Source organism: Aquarana catesbeiana, linkage group LG01 (assembly GCF_042186555.1).
Source record: "Aquarana catesbeiana isolate 2022-GZ linkage group LG01, ASM4218655v1, whole genome shotgun sequence".
Classification (NCBI taxonomy): Eukaryota; Metazoa; Chordata; class Amphibia; order Anura; family Ranidae; genus Aquarana; species Aquarana catesbeiana.
In genome coordinates this window covers 549,155,346-549,171,204 of record NC_133324.1, presented here as the reverse complement: position 1 = coordinate 549,171,204, position 15,859 = coordinate 549,155,346, and the positions used below count along the sequence as shown (strand labels likewise).

Genomic DNA, 15,859 nt, shown 5'->3' with positions numbered 1-15,859 from the left:
GTACAGACATATTGTGAACCCCAAGTATAATTTCAAATTAATGTTCCACCATCTGCAATTTGCAAATAACTACACAGCAAGTACCAAATGGCACATGACCCTTGGGCTGAAGGTTGGGCACTAGGGCTTTAGACAGATGTCAGGCTGCTGACATTTTCACACACCTGTATCATAGGAGAGAGGAGCAATAGGACAGTTTTCATAAGCAGCAGTGATACCTATCTGTGCATATTACACTCAGAGTTGCTGCTGTAGTGTTACATATGTCATCACACTTCTGACATGAATGCAGAACTTGCATGTCAGCAGTAGCAGTCACAGTTCAACAGTGGGTGTAATTTAAATAAAGAAAAGGCTGAGTTGCTTTCTTACTTGCTGCACCTGCTATAATCAGTGAAACTGAAGAGTGTTCCTGTGTGAATAAAGCTTGCAAACAGTGTACGCAGGCTTCATTCATAAATTGATCATAATATTAATCTTAAATGGTTATAATGTATTTTCATTAGTGCCGACCCCTCCCCCCCTCCACGTTTTTTCTATTGGCAAGTGAGCCAACCAATAGTAGCGTGGAGCAATGAGAATGCATGGTTCAGCAATAAAACTCCAATACTAGCTAGAAATGTCAGAGCTTTGCTAGATACTAGCTAGAAATGTCAGAGCTTTGTTTAGGTGGTGAAACAGAAAATACTAAAAGCTGCTGCAGGTATATGCAGGCTTCTCCTTCAGTATTCTTAAAGTAACATAGTTTTTGCTAAGCTAGGCATACATGGCTCAAATTTTGGCCAATTCCTGTTGAAATTCTAGTTATAAGTGACACTGTCAGCACCACCTGGCTTGACAAAAGTTCATTCTGAGCCCAAGTGTAATATTATTGGCTGAACAGTGACTGTATTTATTCGATGCAGTCACTGTTCAGGTATTCAAGTAGCTTTGGGTGTTGTGGGTGCTTAAATACAATAGCTTACAGAGGAGATTCCTCCATCCATGCTGCTTAGTGTGGATGGGGGAATCCATTGATTTCTCATATTCAGTCTGTGGGCTGCGTAAGTGTCAGGACTAAGATATAGAGTTATAGGGAACAATACTCTATAACAGTGGTCATCAACCCTGTCCTCAGGGCCCACTAACAGGCCAGGTTTGCAAGATAACTGAAATACATCACAGGTGATATAATTTGCTGCTCAGTGATTGCAGTATTCTAGTCTACATCTCCAAGGTAATACATAAAACCTGGCCTGTTAGTGGGCCCTGAGGACAGGGTTGATGACCACCGCTCTATAACACTCTGTCACATTCCATTAAACAGAACAAAATAATCCAACTGGGTTTCATTTATTCAGAATAGAAGAATATAGGACTGAATTCCAGGCCATCATTAGCGTACCCAAGCTAATATATGACATGTTGACTGGAATTGCAAGTCCACTTGGGCGAAGGCCTTTTCCACATCTATCAAAAGGAGCATGAGCAATGATTGCTCTGGTGGTATTATCCCAGGCCTCTTATATGGGGCTAAAACTCACCAGGTCAATGTGAAATATATTGGCAATGTGAAGGGGGGGGGGGGGTGTCGTTTAGCCAGAAATGTTTCTTAAAAATTTAAGGCCTATGTTTAGTAGGGCAATTGGCCTGTATCGGCTACATTGCTTGAGATCCTTGTCCTGTTTAGGTAGCACTATTATTTGTGAGTTGGTGGTGCAATATTTTATAGTACTGCAGGGGAAGATCATCGAATCCTAGAGACTTACCAGTCTGGGAGGAAGAGATGGCAACATGTAGTTCTTCCACAGATATAGGGTCCTCCAGTATCTGCCTCTCCTCCAGGGATGATTTTTACCAAATGAATCGCCTGCAGTTAATGGGATACACACCATTACACATAGCTGATACATTTGGTGCTGTACCCCCCCCCCCCCAATCCAAACATACTGTATATAGTAAACTCCAGCTTTAAAAATGCCTTTATTTCATTTGTACATAGATTTCCTATGCTTGGTATCAGAAATGTTATTTTAGTGTCATTATATATATGAGACAAATCACAGAATACATTTTATAGTTTATATATTTGTGGTTGCAATAAATTGCTCTATAATATTAGGCTATATTTGCACTAAACACCAGCAGTTCTAGATGTTTGCTTTTCCATTGGGGCATAAATGAATGCTTTGTATGGATTTGCACTGTCCTAAAAAGAGTAATAATCCACTCATTTTGCGATATGTAATGCATGAGGCATGTAAATGTCTTCTGTTTTAAGAAGGCAGAACTGTGCTATGCACTGATTCAGTTGAGGGGCTTTTTAATTCCTTTAGACCCTTCTCACCATAACCATAATGGTTATTGCTGATGTTGGGTCCCAAGTCCTACTACAGGTAATGGGCAAAAAGCCTGAAACAGTGCAGTTTGAAATAAACGGCTCTATTGTACCCAGTTGAGGGACCTAGGTTCTACTGCTTTCCTGATTGGAATGGGGCTGCATTTTGCCTGGCCTCGGGCTGGAAAGTGCAAGGAGCTCCTGGTGTTGTCCCTCCTGGGGGTGGCACCCCAGAGGTGCCGAAAAAACACTTTTGGGTTGCACACCATGGGTGTTTCACAGGCACATGGACTTGTCACTATATGCTTTACTTGCACTTTGCCTTTGGATGTCACCTTTAGGCTAGCCAGGGCTATTTTTATATTGGCCAGAAGGCCCACTGTGTATTACACACTTTTTTTGTTAATGTTTATCACTATTTATTCACTGGTACTTGCACTGCATAGGTGTGTTTTTTTAAATGTTTTTGCGCACAGAGATGGAGGGTGCAGATCATCGGGTTGAGGCTCTGTGGCTCTTGGGTTTTTTGCCTCTCCCCATCCAGAGAGGTCTCTCTTTGAGAGAGCCCCTCGCCAGGTACTTGGTGGACTGACTTTGGCTGGTCCCTAAAAAGTGGGGTTCACCTGGCTTCAACCTAGGTAACCATGGTGTACCATAAAAATAGCAAAAAAACAAAAATAAATGTTTTATGCAAACACCAAATGCTATCTCCTCAAAAATGTATGTTTATTAAATAAAAAAGATCACAGCATGAAACAGAGGTTGCTATACCCTACAAAATCACCCCCCTTCCCCCAGAAAACCCACACACATCCCACCCACATACCTACACCCTCCCACCAAGAATATGGATCCCCAACACTGACTCCCCTACAGGAGCCCAGAGCAGCCCTCCTGGAGAGCTAGGACGGTGTGACCACAACCCCCCCCCCCCCCCGAAAGATGGATCCCCTATAACAACAGCACCTGAACGCTGATTGGACCACAGTCCGTGAATAGTGGTACTGGTAACACAGGGTCCTAAATGTGGTGACACTGCACCTTAGAGACACAGTGGGAAATTGCAGTGGAACCAAAAACAGGAATCCTTAGACCAGAACACTGCTGAACAGCTGGGTTAGTAATAGCGAGCTGATGATGAATGGATGACAGTCCATAAATATGAGATAGAATGAATGTCAGATGAGGCTCTCTATAACAAATGCAGAAGTTCCATAAAGCTGCTGTTCCACTGCTGCATGTTAGTCAGTGAACTACACCATTAGCTGTGTGTGCTGCTGATTGCTCCACACCTGAAATGGTCCCAGGGATACAGCAAGGATAAGGTGAAGACTGACAGACAGAATCTATGTGAGCCAGTATAAAAAATGACAGAGAAGTCTCTCCTGCTGCATGTGATCCGGCTAGTGCTGTCACTGGGTCCCAACTGACTGGGTACTCACACAATAAAGCAGATGTGACCAGTGTACAGGCTGTCATATACTCACTATCCTGTTATTGCCGTCTAGCAATTCCTCTATGTGTGCTGTGCGCTGAACAGATATGTCCTGCTGAAATCTCAGATGTGCAAACAGGGTGGTAGCTGTGAATCTCACAGCACACTGGTGTGAACAGGTGTCCCGAATCCATGTCAGCCTGCAATGGTTGAGAGCATGTTGTAATCCCATGAGTGGTGTCAATAAGATCAGCTCAACAATGTCCTGAACACCAGCCGGTCCCCCAGTGGGGACATGAAAGCAGAGTCCAGATGAAACAGCATATGGTACATAGGGGGATGAGGGGGTCTGTCTCTTGTTTACATGTTTCGTTCCTCCCCGGAACTTTTTCAGAACATACGGGCTCTCTTCCTGTCTCTGAGTTACAGTAAGTCAAGGCATATTAATCTACAAAAGTGCATATCGGAAATATTGTACAGTCAACAAAAACATCATCCATAAAAATATATGGTAAGAATATATATATATATTTTTTTTGCATAGCGCACTTTATGAGCCATCCTAAGAAACAATCGTGATAATACAAGGGCAGGAGCCTATCCTACACTATAAGGAGACACCAGGTTCTAACCTTTATCATTGGTGCTGGTCCACAAAGAATTTGATTCCAGGATAGCAGTCCAGTTAATGGTGTTTGGAGATACAAGGCTTTTTATAGCTCCTTTGTGGTAAGTACATTACCACCGGGGACTACTTGAGCACAAGGTTTCTTTCGGTGATGGAATTTAGGCTTTGAGGCTTCCCTATGATTCTGAGAGGACACAGAGCACTACATCTATCTTAAGGACTTTTTTGGACTCTGTCACATATGAATTGAAGTTTGTATGTGGGATTTGATTGTCCTTAATTGCACTAAATACTCCTAGCAATAAAAAATTACTGTTAATGCTGGGATGATTAGAAAGCACAGCACCAAACAACTATAGCATATATTCCTCAAGGGCATATTTTACTTTTACTTCATTTTATGCACCCATGTCCTATACACAGTCATGTCCTATATACAAAGTCATTCCCCCTCACTCAATGATTAGTTTAGGAGGGGCTTATTAATTTACTGTTTATGTCGCTATAGGAAACAGTGCAAGGACAAATCCTTATTTAAGCCTTTTGGCGACATTGAATCCAAGAGAAATATCTATTTCGCTTCCTTTTGTAGCAGTATTTTATCTCTATCCCCTCATCTATGAGATATGAAAGAGGAATATCCGAAACAAACTGTCGAAATAGAGGTGTGCCACATCCCAAATGAATATGGAAATGGAGGATCCCCCTAGGGGTGGGACTTTGAAGACACTACCAAAACAATGTATATATATATATATATATATATATATATATATAAAAGTATAAAGTTTATTCAATACATAGGAAACACATGATAAAAGAAAGGATGCATCGTGTAGTACAAACATTAGGCCAAATGGCATGATACACAATCCTAGTACTTGGATATCAGCAAAATAAATATGGCAGAACATATCAAGCAGCCAAAAAGGCCCCATAAATAGTATATTACGCCAAAAGGGGGGGACCAAAAGGAGCCCCCACGCCACAATCCCCACAATATAAGAGCAAGGAAAATGTCAAAGTAAATGGGAACAAAGACCAGGAAGGGACCAGCCGGATAGAAAGGCTGGTAATAGGCAATGTAGGACTCGGACATATGGACACATGAAATGATAAAAGCAAGGAGAATCAGGGCAAAAGAAAGGCAGGTTATGTGCAAGAAGAAGGCATATCGAAACCGGTAGAGGGATAAGGGGAAAGAGAGAAGGGAGCATGAAGTTGGTATATTGTGTTACTTTTCCATCCCTCCAGAATTAAAACCATCCAAAAAAGACCTAAAGCAAACTGCATAGTTTAAACCAGGTGGACTGGTAGCCTTTAAATTATATATCCTCCGCAGTTTGAGCTGGAGGAGACTTTTGTTCCAGTCTCCTCCCCTCGAACTGGGGTGGATACGATCCAAGATCAGAAATTTGATCTTGGGAAATACCCCTGAATGGACCAGGGTAGTGTGTCTCCCCAAAGGCAAGTCTGAATTACAGGCCTGTATACTGTGGATATGCCGGTATGCTCTTTTCCAAAAGGGAAGCTTGGTCTTCCCGATGTAAAAGCACCCACAGTCACATTTGAGAAGGTAGATGACCCCAAAGGTTGTGCAGTTTGCAAAATGTTGGGGTTTAAGGGTTTGACCATGAGGTAGAGTTGGACTTTTGCTGGTGTCCATATATCTACAATAGCCGCATGCACCGCACATATAGGTACCCCTATATTTGCAGTGGACCACTTCTCTTTCTCCCCTATATTCACTCCTCACCAGTTTAGAGGCAATAGATGTTGCCCTTTTAAACGTGAAGAGGGGTGCCTCTGGCAGCAATCGTCTCAGGTTGGGGTCCATCGTGAGAGTAAGCCGGTATTTATAAACAATTTTTCGAATTTCAATATGTTGGTTGCAATATTTCGTTATGATTTTTAGGGAGTTATCTGACTTAGTGTGCTGCTGGGAGTACAGAAGATCCTGTCTACTCCGGATAGTGGCCCGTCGGAATGCCTTTTTTAATGATGTATTGGAATAACCCCTCAACAGCAGCCTATAACGCAACTTGCCTGCCTCGAGTATAAAACCTCATCATTTGTACAGTTGCTTCTCACCCTTAAATATTGGCTGTAAGGTATGGACCTTATCAAGGTCTCCGGGTGGAAGCTGGAGGCGTGGAGAATATTATTGCTGGCGGTAGTTTTGCGATAAAGGCTGCTGCTGAGTGTGCCATTGATGTCCCTCGAAACCTGCACATCAAGAAACTAGATAGTGTTAGTATCAGAACACATGGTAAAGACCAGGTTAGATTCATTACGATTCATTCTGGCCAGACATTTGGGGCCATCCCAGATGGTAAAAATATCGTTGATGTACCTAAACCACACTAAAAGGTGGTCCGTGTACATCGACAAAGCCTCATCACTCAAGAACATATTCTCCCACTCCCCCAGGTACAGGTTGGCATATGACGGGGCACAACAAGTCCCCATCGCTACCCTCTGCATCTGGAGGTAGTGGGAGCCATTGAATGTGAAGACATTGTGATGTGGAATATATTCAAGGAGTGACAAGATGAATTCATTATATCCCCAATCCACATCACTGCACTGAAAAATGGTATGTCTCACAACTGCCACCCCCTTGTGATGGGGGATGGAGCTGTAGAGTGCCTCCACATCTATGGTGACAAGAAGGGCCCCATCGGGAATCACAAGATTCTCGATGATTCTAAGGAAATGTATTGTGTCCTTGACGTAGGACTGTAAACAAGCTACATGTGGTTTGAGATGCTCGTCAATGAGACGACAGGCATTCTCACTGATGGACCCTCTCCCAGATATGATTGGTCTGCCTGTGGGATTGTGTATATCCTTATGGACCTTGGGCAATGAATAAAAAGTTGGCACTTTAGGAAAAGTCGTTCTGATGTAGTCCCATGTTGTTTTGTTAATAATATTGTTGGAGTAGGCTTGATCCACTAGCTGGTAACACTCCAGATTGAATTTTTGGAATATATTAGGAGTAATTTTTCTATACCAGTTTTTGTTTTTTTAAATTTTGGAACACATGGCAACATACTGTGCATTGTCCATAAGGACGATATTGCCCCCTTTATCCACAAGCTTGATTATGACACAGGTATTGTCACTTAGAAATTTTAGAGCTTGCTTTTCAGAGGAACTGATATTGGTTATCCTAGGAGGATTGACATGGAGTATATCAATGTCACCACTGACCAACCGTAAAAATGCAGCAATATTAGGATTAGAACTAGGGGATGGAAATAATGAGGATTTTTTCTTCAATTTGGATCCTGAGGGGATGTCTTTAGTTGTCCCTGCTATGGCTTCCTGAGATAAGGAAAGTACCTGAGGTAGATCAATACGGTCGATCAAGTCGGCAGTGTCACTCTCCTCTAACAGGGAGACCAGCTGGTCAATTGCTTTGTTCTCACTGGGTGTAAGGTCAGTCCGTCCTCCAGGCTTTTGGTACATATTTTTAAGGATAAGTCTGCATGCAAAGAGTTGGAGGTCTTTTACAAATTCAAGTTTATCAACATTTTCAGTAGGACAGAACCCCAGGCCATTTTGAAGTTTCTGGGATTTGTCCGAAGAGAGAATATGGGATGAAAGGTTAATAATGTTCATGGTCGTGTGGAGGTCCACTTGAGACATTTGACTGTACATTTGACCAAGGGAACCATCTAAGTGAGATGGGTTGCCTTTGTACTGATTTAAAGGGCCTCCACAAAATGGGGAGGATTCAATTTCTCAACTCCCTGTATAGTTTTTGATCTTGTAAGTGGGCAGGTTGCAGATCCGCCTCCATGTGATTGGGGAGGCGGAGGTGCAGAAGAACACATTGCTACCGCAGGTACTCTACCTGACACCATTGGTGTTCCAAGGGGGCTCTCAGAAGGATTTTCAATGTTGAATTTTGTTCCTTGTGGAGGATCATGACCCCGATTGGTGTGGGGCGTTTTCTTACTCTTGGATGAAACCTGTGATGAGACAGAGGACAAACTCGAAGATGAATGAGAAATTGCAGCATAATGTTGCTTTCTATTTTTAAATTTATTAATGCGCTGTTGTTGGCCAGTGTTCCATTTGTATGCCCTGTTGTCCTGGAAGGCTAACTTATCCCTGCTGTATTTGCCATCTTTTTAATTTTTTTAAAAAATTTTTATTGAAACTCTCAAGGTGTTTTTGAAGTTTCTTTTCCCTCTCTTCAAAAGTTTTATGAGTCTTGAATGTTTGAAGTTGTGAGCAAGTGCTCTCAATTTCGCTGTCCAGAGCCCTGGATCATCTAGTATATTCGCTAATGAGTAGTTGCATCACTTCCCTTGAGCAGGTGCGTAGGATATTTTCCCAAGCTAATTTGAAGTCAGAGTCCAGTCCCTCCAATTTGGGGAAGATCTGGACCCTGAGTCCTAGAGCAGTGGTTCTCAACCTGGGGGTCGAGACCCACTCGGGGGTCAAATGATGATTTGCCAGGGGTCACCAAATCCTGGGCTGTCCCTGGAGCCTGTGGCCGCCCATCTGGGCTATTCCTGGAGCCCGCGGCCGCCCACTCAGCTTCTTCGCAGCCGCCCATTCAGTTCACAGCATGGCTGGGGCGCAGAGACTAGAGGTCAGCTGACTGGTGAGGAATGTGAAGTGAGAGGAGCTGGAGGAGACCCTATCTCCTGATTTCGGCATAGGTGTCATTGCTACGAGTCACAACAAAGTCAGAGACACAGTGAAGCTGGAGACGCAGTGAGTAACACTACCTGAGATTTGTAGTTGTCATTAAAAGTCCCCACTACAGTTCTAAGATCAGCAGATGACCTTGATCAAGAGCACCCAAGTTGGCTGATCAGAACTCCCCTCAGCATTGCCACTCATCCCAACTCCCACCAGCACTGCCACTCATCCCATTCTCCCCCCACCCCCCACCAAGGAGTAAGAGAAGGAATGAAAATAGAGAATACATGCAAGGGAGAGGAAAAGAGGGGGAGGAACAAAGAAAAAGGGAGAGAAAGAATAAGAGAACAAGAAATTTGGATAGAGAGAAGGATGGGGAAAAAACTCAAGAAATTAGGATAGAGGGAGATAAAAGGGAACGAAAGGAGAACAAAGAGAAAGAGTGGTACATCCTAAAATGTACCATAAGGGGTTTAATACTGTATGTGTGGAAGGGACTCAGGGAGCACTTAATGTCTGTGGGTTAGGGGCGCAAGTTACTTGTCTTGGCTTGGGTGCTGACAACCCACGCTACGAAAATAATTTTACTGTTAGGGGTCCTCACAACTTGTGAAATTTTATCAAGGGGTCACGACAGTAAAAAGGTTGAGAACCACTGTCCTAGAGGATTCATATCCTCCTTGAGCTAATCCTCAAAGGATTTGATGTGCCAAAACATAGAGGTCTTTTTTTCCAAAACCCTGGTCAATTTAGAGAACAAAATGTTAAGTTCAGAATCAATATGTTAATTTTTACCCAAGTCCTTAAAGTAACTAGACATCAAATTGTCCCAATTATTACCCAAATAATTTGCCATATTTTAACCCAAATAACAATAATCAGGAAAGAGAAAGAGTTATATATAAAAAGCAAAACCAGAAGTAGTTTAGTAAATTAGTACAAGATTGTGGTTCAATACTGCATCCTAAACTGGATGACTGAGTTATCAGTATGAACCACAGAACACAGTTTGAACGGAAAAAAACGGGGGAAGGTATTTGCTACCAAAATACATAAATGAAAGAGGAATATCCAAAACAAACTGTTGAAACAGAGGTGTGCCACATCCCAAATGAATATGGAAATGGAGGATCCCCCTAGGGGTGGGACTTTGAAGGCACTACCAAAACAATGTATATATATATATATATATATATATATATATATATATATATATATATATATATATATATAAAAGTATACAGTTTATTCAATACATGATAAAAGAAAGGATGCATCGTGTAGTACAAACATTAGGCCAAATGGCATGATACACAATCCTAAACCCAACGACGTTTCAGAGATGAACTGTAGTCTCCTTCATCAGGGGTTTTCACAGGAAGTATAATGTCTATAAGATTCAAATATACAATGGTCAACAAACAAGTCCTAACACGTAGTACTACATATATATTGAATACAGCAGACACGGTAATACTTACATCATAATAGCCAAAGAAGTACATATATGCATCCAAAAAATATTAAAAAGTGAGGAAAATTGGGGCATGGAGTCTCCCACGATCCTGTCCGCCAAATGGCAATCAATAGGGATCAAAACATCACTGCTCTAGAGGAGATCTGCATGGAGGAATGGGCCAACATACCAGCAACAGTGTGTGACAACCTTGTAAAGACTTACAGAAAACGTTTGACCTCTGTCATTGCCCTCAAAGGATATATAACAAAGTATTGAGATGAACTTTTGATATTGACAAAATACTTCTTTTCCACCATAATTTGCAGATAAATTCTTTCAAAAATCAGACAATGTGATTGTCTGGATTTGTTTCCACATTTTGTCTCTCATAGTTGAAGTATACCTATGATAAAAATTACAGGCCTCTCTCATCTTTTTAAGTGGGAGAACTTGCAAAATTGGTGGCTGACTAAATACTTTTTTGCCCCACTGTATAACAATCTTTACCTATGAATTCCCAGAAACCCACCCTTGGACTGTGGTAACTTCCTTGTAGCTTCAACAGTTACATGAAACATCCCACCCCCCCTTCTCAGGGTACCCCCCCGAGTGGTCGGTAATGGCATTTTTGACCCTACATTTCTTATTGCTGAAAAGTACAATACAACCTGTTCCGACTCTTTTTATATGTACACATATATTCTCATGTATTCACATTACAAAGGAAGCGGGCCCTACCCGCTTCAATTTCATTTACACTGTTTTACTCTTTATATGTTAAAAGAAACATTTTCAATAAAAGAATATTGGAAAAAAAAATATTACTCATGGTAAGTGTTCCTATTTAACGCCTTATTAATCCTTAGTTAACCATAAGCAACCCTTATTACCTACTTCCTATCATTCTCCCCTTGTTTATGATTTTTTTGGTGATTTTTAATGTCAAATGTGCTCTGCATAACAAACCATTCCCTTATTGCAGTACATGCATTACTGTACATACTGTATTCCTGCGCAAGTTAAAGGATCAGGAAATATTGCATGCTAAATTCACAGTTTGCAGTGTGTTGTTGTGTTATGCACATACATTCATGTTAAATGCACTGTCAATGCACCCCATGCAGGCAAAGCCCACATGATAATTTTTTAAAACTCAGTGCATTACAACACAAAGCATCCTACCCCAACAATGACAACCTAATTACACCATCAGAAATTATAATTTTTGTGCACAGAAATTCAGTTCAGAGGGGCTGCTTATACTGTATGTTCTGCTTTTCTTTAAATTGTGGCTGGTATATATTATTTATTATTGTCATGATGTCCTTTTTGTATGGCTTTGGGAAGTCAGCATCCAGGGGCGGACCATGGTCCGAGGGCCCGGGGTCAGTAGAGGGCCCGTGAGAGGCTGCACATGTATCTCAGATAGAGGTGGACTGCCGGTGATCGGAGCGGAGAGGCGGGGATGGCACCTAGTGACGCCAATGTAGGGGGCCCGGCCATCCGGCAGCTTCAATTTTGTAATGCAGTAATCACTGATTTCTTTTTCAGCCGAAACCTCCGGCATTGGTCCCTTGCATTGCAGCACACTACAGTCATAAAACACAGAAGCCCGGCTTCTGTGTTTTATAAGCGACAGTGATCCCGGCGGCACACTGAAAACCCTCCCTGCTGTCCCTGCATATGTAACAGAGGAGGGGGCGGGGTGGGCACATAGCTCTATCGTCAAGCCCGCAGCTTTACAGGAAGCCCGCGGCAGCAGCCTGACATGTAAGTTAGTCCATTCTTTCCTGTGGGGCAGTGGAGTGCTGTGTCCTAGACAGGAAGAAGAGTTCTGTACTGGGAAAGAAGGAGAGAGGCACTCTGCACTTGGGAGGGGGGGTGTTCTGTGAGATGTGCACACCTGCGCTCTGTATATAGCACAATCATCAACCCTGCACTCTGATTGTAATACTCTCCTGTCCTCTGTACGTAGCAAAATCCTGAACCCTGTCCTCTGTACGTAGCGCAATCCTGGACCCTGTTCTCTGTACATAGCGCAAACCTGAACCCTGTCCTCTGTACATAGAGCAATTCTGAACCCTGTCCTCTGTACGTAGTGCAAGCCTGTACCCTGTCTTCTGTACGTAGCGCAATCCTGAACCCGACATTGATGGACACTGGTAAGGCTGCATTAATGGGCACTGGTGAGGCTGCACTGATTGACACTGATGAGGCTGCACTGATGGGCACTGATGAGGCTGCGTTGATGGGCATTGGTGAGGCTGTATTGATGAGCACTGGTGAGGCTGTATTGATGAGCACTGGTGAGGCTGCATTGATGGGCACTGGTGAAGCTGCATTGATGGACACTGGTGAGGCTGTATTGATGGACACTGATCAGGCTGCATTGATGGACACTGATCAGGCTGCATTGATGGGCACTGGTGAGGCTGTATTGATGGGCACTGGTGAGGCTGTATTGATGGACACTGATCAGGCTGCATTGATGGGCACTGGTGAGGCTGCATTGATGGGCACTGATCAGACTGCATTGATGGCCATTGATTAGGCTGCACTGTTGGGCGCTGGTGAGGTTACATTGATGGGCACCGGTGAGGCTGCGCTGATGGGCACTGGTGAGGCTGCATTGATGGGCACTGGTGAAGCTGCATTGATGGGCACTGGTGAAGCTGCTTTGATGGGCATTGACCAGGCTGCACTGATGGGCACTGGTGAGGCTGTATGGATGGACACTGATCAGGCTGCGTTGATGGGCACTGGTGAGGCTGCATTGATGGGCACTGATCAGGCTGCATTGATGGACATTGATCAGGCTGCATTGTTTGGCACTGGTGAGGTTGCATTGATGGGCACTGATGAGGTTGCGCTGATGGGCACTGGTGAGGCTGCATTTATGGGCATTGATCAGGGTGCACTGATGGGCACCGGTGAGGCTGCCTTGATGAGCACCGGTGAGGCTACATTGATAGGCACTGGTGAAGCTGCATTAATGGGCACTGGTGAAGCTGCATTGATGGGTAATTGATCAGGCTGCATTGATGGGCACTGATGAGGCTGCATTGAAGGGGGCTCTTTCTAAGACCCCTTTCACACCAAGAGCGTTTTGCAGGCACTGTAGCGTTAAAAATAGCTCCTGCAATCCGCCCTCAAACAGCTGCTCTTTTGTCTCCAGTGTGAAAGCCCAAGGGCTTTCACACTGGAGCGGTGCGCTGGCAGGACATCAGGAAAAGTCCTGCCAGCAGCTTCTTTGGAGCGGTGAAGGAGCGGTGTGTTTACCGCTCCTCCACCACTGCTCCCCATTGAAATCAATGGGGCAGCGCTGCGATACCGCCGTCAAAACGCCACTCCGGCAGGGTTTTGGGGTTTTGTGGGAGGATTTAACACCTTTTTGGCCGCTAGCGGGGCGGTTTTAATGGCCGAATAGCGTCGCTAAAACGACGGTAAGCAGCGCTAAAAATAGCGCTGCTTTACCGCTGATGCCCCCCACAGCTCGGTGTGACAGCCCTCTAACATTGACTCTCAAATGGACACAGAGAGGACCCACACACGCTAGTGACATCATTACGTGTTGCACTGTGCACCTCTGCGCACTGGGCCTGCTGCAAACCTTCTAGTTCTACCGTCCTCCCTCCCTCACTGTACACTCTGTTAGAAAGAGACCCCCCCTCCAGGTTCCATTTTCCTTTGTTGTCTCTAATGGGACCTGGAGGAGACCCTTTCTAACAGACTCTATAATTGGCACTGAAAGGGCCTCTTTTAGAGAGACCCCCCTCCAGGTTTCATTAGACTCCTTTGTAGTCTCTAATGGACACTGTTAGTGAGAGATCCCCCCTCGAGGTCCCATTAGACTCTGTTGTAGACTTTAATAGGACCTGGAGGGGACACTTTTTAACAGACTGTTGAAAGGACATTGTTAGAGAGAGACCCCCCCTCCAGGTCCCATTAAAAAAAGGTAGAAGTTGTTAGAAGTTGTACCTAGTACAAAATGTAGGGGTCAGGACCTGGTCTTGGGCAGAGCAAGGGTGGTTCATGGGTGTGGCCTGACAGGGGCCCTTGCTTTATTCAGTCCAGGGCCCTGAGTGTTGTCAGTCCACCCCTGCCAGCATCACTACAGATTGTTTCATATACCCCAATCCTGCTGCAAATTTGACAGCCTATTTTGACCACCAGACATTTTTGTGCAAAGAAATTCAGGTCAGAGGGAAGAATACATTTTCACTGAATAATTGCTAGCTGATAATGGTAAACAGTACAGTGGTACCTTGGATTACGAGCATAATTCATTCTAGAAGAATGCGTGTAATCCAAAGCACTCATATATCAAAGCGAGTTTCCCCATAGGAAATAATGGAAACTCAGATAATCCGTTCCAGTGGAGCTGCTAGTGTATGCAGTATCGCATGTAATCAGAGGTGGGGGGGCGCCAGAGACATTCGGAAACACTCGGAGAGCACTCGGAGCCGCTCAGATGCACTCGTAGAGGCTCACAGACACTCGGAAATGGGGTGTTTCTGAGTGGCTCCGAACGGCTCAAAACGGCTCAGAATGGCTCCGAGTGTCACCGGCACCCCCCCGCACCTCTGGTCAAATGCGATACTGCACACCCCAGAGGCTTGAATCCTGCTCATTTTGTGAGACAACACTCGTAAACCAAGTCACGATTTAAAAAAAAATAATAGCTCATATTGCAATACGCTCGTAAACCGCGTTACTCGCAATCCGAGGTATTACTGTATTGTAATATTAGTAGTAACCATTAATGGATGTCATTGCAAGTAGAGATTTTCAACATGTTGAAAAATGTGTGCATGGCTGTTAACATATTATTCTCAGCAGGGCCATCTTTAATATTGATTAGACCCTCCCCCCCTTACATGCAATTTCATTCTCCACCTGCTCTGAGACATACAAAAAATAGCAGTTTACTGAATCAGATCAGGCAGCGATTGCGATTGGTTGCCAGAGGTTACAGTGTATCAATGCTGCTCACTGACTGGCTGCTAGAGGTTACAGCACACATTTTGGCTCACTGATTAATTGCTTTAGGTTACAGCACATGACTTCTGCTTGTTGATTGGTTGCTAGAGATTACTATACAACAATACTGCTCACTGATTGGTTGCTGGAGGTTACTGAACACCCTTACCACTCACTAATTGGTTGCTAGAGGTTACTGCACATTATTACTGCTTACTGATTGGTTGCTAGAGGTTACTATATATCCTTACTGCTCAATAATTGGTTGCAAGAAGTTAGTGCCCATCATTACTGCTCACTGATTGGTTGCTAAAGGTTACAGCACATCATCTCCTCACTGCCTGCACACCATGGACTGTGGAGGAGAGGGGGCCCCCT

The 15,859-nt window shown here is 43.9% G+C and overlaps 1 protein-coding gene across 2 annotated transcripts in view; it reads left to right on the top strand.

Annotated features, from left to right (window-relative positions):
- The window catches only part of LOC141105588 (phospholipid-transporting ATPase IK-like), a 381,958-nt gene that overhangs the window by 63,382 nt on the left and 302,717 nt on the right, over positions 1 to 15,859 (top strand). The window lies entirely within an intron of this gene.